The sequence below is a fragment of the Neophocaena asiaeorientalis genome, unplaced genomic scaffold, assembly GCF_003031525.2.
Source record: "Neophocaena asiaeorientalis asiaeorientalis breed wild unplaced genomic scaffold, Neophocaena_asiaeorientalis_V1.1 scaffold106, whole genome shotgun sequence".
In the NCBI taxonomy this organism is placed as follows: domain Eukaryota; kingdom Metazoa; phylum Chordata; class Mammalia; order Artiodactyla; family Phocoenidae; genus Neophocaena; species Neophocaena asiaeorientalis.
Window position 1 is genome coordinate 676,929 of NW_020172597.1, and position 6,697 is coordinate 683,625.

A 6,697-nucleotide genomic window follows, 5' to 3' on the forward strand; every position below is an offset into this window, starting at 1 on the left:
TTCCTCAGATTCTTCTCTGCTCCTTCCCTCTGCCCACTCTGCAGACCCAGGCTTGCCCCAAGGAGCTGGCTCAGGCCTCTTCTCTTCTCTCTGGATGTTTCTCCTGCAGTTTCCAGCTCTCCCCAGCTCCCACAGTTCCAATCCCATCACCAAGGACTCCCACATCTGTTTCCAGCTACCTCTCTCCTGAGCCCCAGACTCCTGGGTTTGACTATGAGCTGAGCATTTTCGCCTGGCTGTCCCTCATACACCTCCACCCAAACTGCTGTCACTACCTTCTCCCCTATTACTTGCTTCTCCCCCACTTCCTGTTGCCCAGGCCAGAAATCTGGACGTCACTTCTGACACTTCTGACCCTTCCTTCCTTCCTTACATGGAATCTCTCTAGCCTATACCATGCTTTAGCACAATTAGAAAAGGCTACCCCTCCTTCCAGCCAACTCAGGCCTTACTCATTGCCTTTCCCGAGTGCCCTTGAACAGTAACCAACCTGCACAACTGTACATGACAGCCCTGTTCCTTTACCCTCAAACCCCCAATCCAGTCTTATGGACTCTGTCTTCTCTACTTCTGGGTACATGACATGCCCACCTGTGTCCCTTCCTCTGTGTCTCTGTGTCGCTGAATCCAGATCCTCACCTGCCTGTGTATTTGAGGCATCTCCTGGTGTGTCTCTCTCCTCCTATCTGTGTCGCCATCCCATTTGTCTACCCACCTCTGTGACCCTGTCTTTCTCTGTTGTCTTTCTCCGTCCTCTCTTGTTCCTTGTACCTAGATCCTGTCAGAGTTCCAGGTTCTGAAATCTCTAGCTGTTGGTCACTTGATGGGAGCCTCTAGAAGGCCAGCACTTACGGCTTTAATGTTAACGTCAGGTCTGGGGCTGACCACCGTGGACGATCCACGAGCAGCCCCACAAGGTCTGGGTGGAGACTTGCGGGGCCCAGAGCCCATGAACTGAGGCATCTCCTGGTGTGTCTCTCTCCTCCTATCTCTGTGTCGCCATCCCATTTGTCTACCCACCTCTGTGACCCTGTCTTTCTCTGTTGTCTTTTTCCGTCCTCTCTTGTTCCTTGTACCTAGATCCTGTCAGAGTTCCAGGTTCTGAAATCTCTAGCTGTTGGTCACTTGATGGGAGCCTCTAGAAGGCCAGCACTTATGGCTTTAATGTTAACGTCAGGTCTGGGGCTGACCACCGTGGACGATCCACGAGCAGCCCCACAAGGTCTGGGTGGAGACTTGCGGGGCCCAGAGCCCATGAGCTGAGCTCACTGTCCTACAGGCCACTGGGACTCTGAACCCCTCAAATTTAAACGTGCAGGCGTGAGGACTGCTCCAAAGCTAAAGGGCTGCCTGGAACCTGGGAGCTGGCGAGGTGGGGGGAGGTGATCAGGCTGGGACAAGGCTGCCTGGAAGACACCTTATCATCCAGGTTGATGGCAGGACAGGAGTGCTGCCCTCTTCACACCTTGTCTACCCAACCAGGCTTCAAGAGTCCTAACATCTCTCACCTCTGCAGGTGAGGCTCCCAGACCACAGGGGACCTCCATTTGCAAAGCAGCATCGGAAGGAGGTTTGAAGGACAGAGGAGAGTTCAACATACTCATAGGCGCAAGTGATGGTGGAATATTCCAAACTGAGAGCAGAGCAAAAATCTCGTCAAGGAAGACTGAGGGGCTTCTGGGCTGGGCAGTATCTAAGAGGCAGAGAACCTGTGGTTCTGAAACTTGAGAGTGAGAGAGAGTGCCTGGAGATAAAAATAGGGCTTCATCGGCAGGGTTGTTGCAGCCTGGGTGAGGGCCATGGACTCACCCTTAGGGAAATCACCCATGTTCAGGGAGTGAGAGGAGCCCACTGTGCCCTGAGCCCCAGCGTCCTGAATCCAGGCAACCCAAGCTTTTCGATGTTTCCCTGTACCCACCTGCCTGCATCTGCCTGAATTGCTCTTTCTTTCTCCTCCAGGCAAACGTGTTATTCCTCATTTAAGACCCAGCTCAAATGCCGCCTCCTCCAAGCAGCCCTCCGTGCCTCTCTCAGGCAGAACAGCTCCTCCTCCAGGGCATGTCTTCCCCCAGCCCCACCCCATCCCCAGCTGGGGCTCAGCACACTGGCACTCAGAACAGTCTGCAGCCTGTGTGCTCCAGCTCCTGGCCTCTGACAACGCCACCTCCCACCTCCAGACAAGCCTGCAAGATGGCTTCTCATAGGGTCCCTTTTTCTTTGTGGCTCTTCCAGGGTCCTTCTCAGCTCTGGGCTGGAGGGGGCTTGCGGTGAACCTCCCTCCCTGCAGGTAACTAGGTTTACCTCCCAGACCCCCAGCCGCTGCCCATCTCTGAGGCTAGCCACCCCACTACCACCCTGGGTAGGAGCTTCTTGCGGGGCAACAAAGCATCCAGGGAGGTAGGGACAGCCAGGTGGGGGGAGATGAACCAGAAGAGGCCCAGCAGTGGACAGGACCCAGGGCAACAATGTATCCTCAGGCAGGTGGCCAGGAGACCGGCCCTTCCTCGCCGGGGGCTCAGGCCTCAGCTGGTGCCATTGGTCATTTCCCAGAAGAGGCCTTGAGCTTCTGATCGAGACCGGACACGGGTGGGCCACCAGACCCAAGCACCCCCAGGCTCCAGGCCGAGCCAGGCGGGGCCTTCTCAGCCGCCAGTCCCCCGCCTTCTGTTTCGCATTTGCAGCCTTTTCCGGAGCGCCACCCGCCACCCGCCGCCCGCTGCCTCCCAACGCCTGCCAAGATTCCTGGGCCTTCGCGGCTTCCCCGCGCGGTGGCGGCAGCTTCGGCATCGGCAGGAGGGGCTGAGCTGGGTAGGGAGCGGGCCCAGCGGGAGCGCGGCCAGGCCGCTGCACCCGGGCAGGCCAAGCAAACACGGCCACGCCAAGGAGCCGGGCGAAATAGTTCACAAATGAGAAAAAGCCGCTTCCAAGTTGGGCCGGAGGGAGCTGAGGTCACCTGCCCGCTAGGCCACCCCAAGCCTGGGAGGGGCATCTGCTGCAGCTGGAGGGAGCAAGGGTAGATAGCAGCAAGCACAGGTCTCATCCAGCTGGGGATATCAGAGAGCCCTGCCCCCAAATCTCGCTTACCTTTCAGGTCGGAGGGGCCTCTGAAGGTGCCAGCAGAGACAAGGCCTGAGAATGAAAGAGGGAGACAGTGAGGAAGATGCCAGGAGCTGGCGAAGCCTCCTGCGCTAACTCAGCCACCCCAGCGCCTGCCATGGGTTTTTTACCAGGAGCCCCTGCTGGAACATTGGCCCCCAACCTCAGTCTCCTCTCAGGGAGCCAGGTCCCCCCCTCACCAAATCCATTCATTCCATGCACTTAGCAATGCCCATGGGGGACCTGGCCCTGGTTTGATGGAGTTCCTCCTGTCCTAGGGCCCAGGCTGAGGAAGCCCCTTCTGTGGGCCAGGGTCCATACCGGAGAAGTCCCTACACTCTGTCAGGCCCTAAGCTGGGGTGGCCCCTACTATAGACTAAGGTTCCTGCCTGGGGAAGCTCGTACTAGGTAGGGGACCTGAGGCTAGGCCTTGGGACAAAGAAATGGTTCAGCCCCATGCCCTGCCCTGAATTAGCTGGAGGCATCAGACACGTGGCCATCACACAATTGACTAAGGTCTCCAGGCCGTGGGAGTGCAGAGCAGGAAATATTGCCCTCCCTTGAGTTTCCCTGGAAGACTTCATGAAGGAAAGGACATTAAGGCTGGATCCTGAAGGATGAGTAGGAGTCTGACAGGCAGACACAGTAAGCAAAGGAATTTCAGGCAGTAGGAAGCTGCTTGGCAGATACAGGGACGGCCCAGAAGTGCTGTGGGGCTGAGACGACAAGCATGAGCTGAGAAGCCTCGGGCAATTTAGTGGGGAGCCTTAAATGCTATGCTTGTGTATCTCTGGAAGGCAATGGGGAGCCATGGAGGGTTGTTGAGCAGGGGGAGATGATGTGGTCACAGCCCTCGATGGCCAGGTCCCCATTTCTGGCTCAACCATGATGCCTGGCTATCATAAGCCCTAGTCCAGGTCACACAGCAGAGCTGGGGCCGTAGTCCAAGTGCAGATATGAATCCTGGGTGGATGGGGAGGGGACGCCTAGCCAGCCCACCTGGCAGGGAGGCCTGCCGGCTGCGTCACTCTCTCCCCCAGCTGCTTGCTTGCCTCTGCCCGCTCCCATGGAAACTCTGACATCCCAGCCTTCTCGCTGCACTAGCAGCCAGATGCCGAAGCCAGCGGCTCCTAAGCCTTCTCGCCAGCTCAGCTGAGCCCTGCCTCCGTCCACGCCCCTCTGACACCATAACCCCAGAGGTGGGTCATGAGGCTATTCTCTCTGAGGGCCCAGACTGGCTGATGGAGCTTGGGTGGGAGGTCCTCACTGGCCAACTTGACCCCAGCTTGTCTGGCCCCAGCCCACACCCTCACCATGAGGCTCAGGGAGGGGAAGTGACTTATGTTGGATCTGGGCTTTTGAAAGATGAACATGGATTTAACTGGGTCGTAGTGGGGAGAGGTGATCAGTCCAGGCTAAGGGAATACCATGTGTGAGGGTATGGAGATGTGAATGCCCTGAACATAATTAGAATAAATAAACAAACTAACTAATCATAGCTAACATTTATTGTATATCTACTATGTGCCAGGCACGGTTCTGGGCTCTTCTCATGAATTATCTCATTTAATCCTCATACCAACCCAGTGAAGTAGGTTCTTCGTCTTTCCTTTTTACAGAGTGGGAAACCAAGGGACAGAGAGGTTAAGTAATTGGCCAAAGGTCACACAGCTCATGAGGGGTAGAGCCTAGGCTGTTGGTGCCAAAGCTTGGGCTCTTAACCTCTCCAAACACAGATGGTTTGAGATGAGAAGGCCCGGCTGGGGTCAGCCTGAGAAATGCCTTAAATATCAGAATCAAAGATCTCCAGCACAGGGACTTCCCTGGTGGTGCAGTGGTTAAGAATCAGCCTGCCAGTGCAGGGGACATGGGTTCGATCCCAGGTCCGGGAAGATCCCACATGCCGCAGAACAACTAAGCCCGTGCAACACAACTACTGAGCCCGCGTGGCACAGCTACTGAAGCCCATGCACCTAGAGCCCATGCTCCGCAACAAAAGAAGCCACTGCAATGAGAAACCCGTGCACCACAACGAAAGTAGCCCCTGCCTGCTGCAACTAGAGAAAGCCCGCGCGCAGCAACGAAGACCCAACGCAGCCAAAAAAAAAAAAAAAAAAAAAGACCTCAAGCACAGCTTAAAGCTGGCTCCCCATCCCCTCCACCCATGTTAGCCCTTAATAATAATGGTCTCTAAAAATCCCAAGTACATTTTCTGCACCAGACATAGCACTAGGCATGCTCCAGGCATTATTTTTGATCATGCTCTCCCATAACTCTATAAGGCGGGAATTGCTGTCCCATTTTTCTGAGGAGGAGCATTGAGGCTCAGAGAGGTGACATCCATTCTGCAAGGTGACAGGAAGCACTGGGGCTGGGATCTGAACCTTGGGGCTTGCACAGCCCCTAAATGGCCAAACCCCTGTATACTTGGGCTTCCTGGAGACCGCAGCCACGGTTACTTCTCCCCACTTCTCCTCCACCCCCGCCTGTGCTGCCTCAACCCAGATGCCAGCACAGCTGGCGACAGAGCGGGCAGCTCCTATCACGGGCCTCAGGAGCCCACTCCAGTCGACCAAGGCTCCCACGGTCCTACAAAATAGAAGGTGGGGGAGGTGAGTGTGCCAGGGCAGTGCCTGAGCCAACTTCAATGGGACTCTGTTCTTAACCTCCGCCCTCAGCTGCCTTTCCTAATCTCCTCCTGAGCCCCTCCCCTGGCGACATCTCCTCCTTGCACAGAGCCTGCCTCCAGCTAAATCCCAGGCCAGATGTGGGGGGGACAGTCTATACCCCCCTGGCCCCCACCAGCTTCGGCGAGCGCAGGTGCCCAAGGAGATTGGCCAGGACCCCAGGCCTGCTTCCCCATCCCAACTTTCCAACCTGACATGCTGATGGCCATGAGGTGAACAGCTGGCTCTTCCCAGAGTGGGGCTCATGGGAGAAGTCTCCATTTTCTGAGCCCCTACCATGGGCTGGCCCTCGGCTAAGAGTCTCGCCTAAAACATCATGACGGGTTAAGAACCACTCTGGAGCCCAGCTGCTCGCAGTCTTCTCCCAGCCCTGCCTCTTACCAGCAGTGACCTCAGTGGTCTGTGCCTCAGCTTCCTGGTCAATACCATGGGAGCAATTCTTACTTCGCAGAGCGCTGGAGAGGATTAAACGCGTTAATTTCATGTAGCCGACTTCAAGCAGTGCTTGGCATAAAGAACATTCAATATATGTTTCCTATTATCATTATCATCATCACCATGACGCCTCCCAAAAGCCCTGAGGTTAAATTATAAACCCTATTTTACAGATGAAGAAACAGAGGCTCAGAAAGAAGTCATTTGCCCGGGTTCACCAGCCAGCCAGTGGTGGACGATGTCAGTTTGGACTGAAGCTGAATGAGTTCCCAGATAATGAGGACAGCCTTGCAGCTCTCTGGAGCTGAGGCACAGAGAGAGAGAGAGAGAGAGAGAGAGAGAGAGAGAGCGTGTGTGTGTGTGTGTGTGTCTGTGTGTGTCTGTGTGTGTCTGTGTGTGTCTGTGTGTGTCTGTGTCTGTGTCTGTGTCCGTCGGGTTGGGAGGGGTCCTCCACTCACCCCTGTCTTGCCTGACCTCCA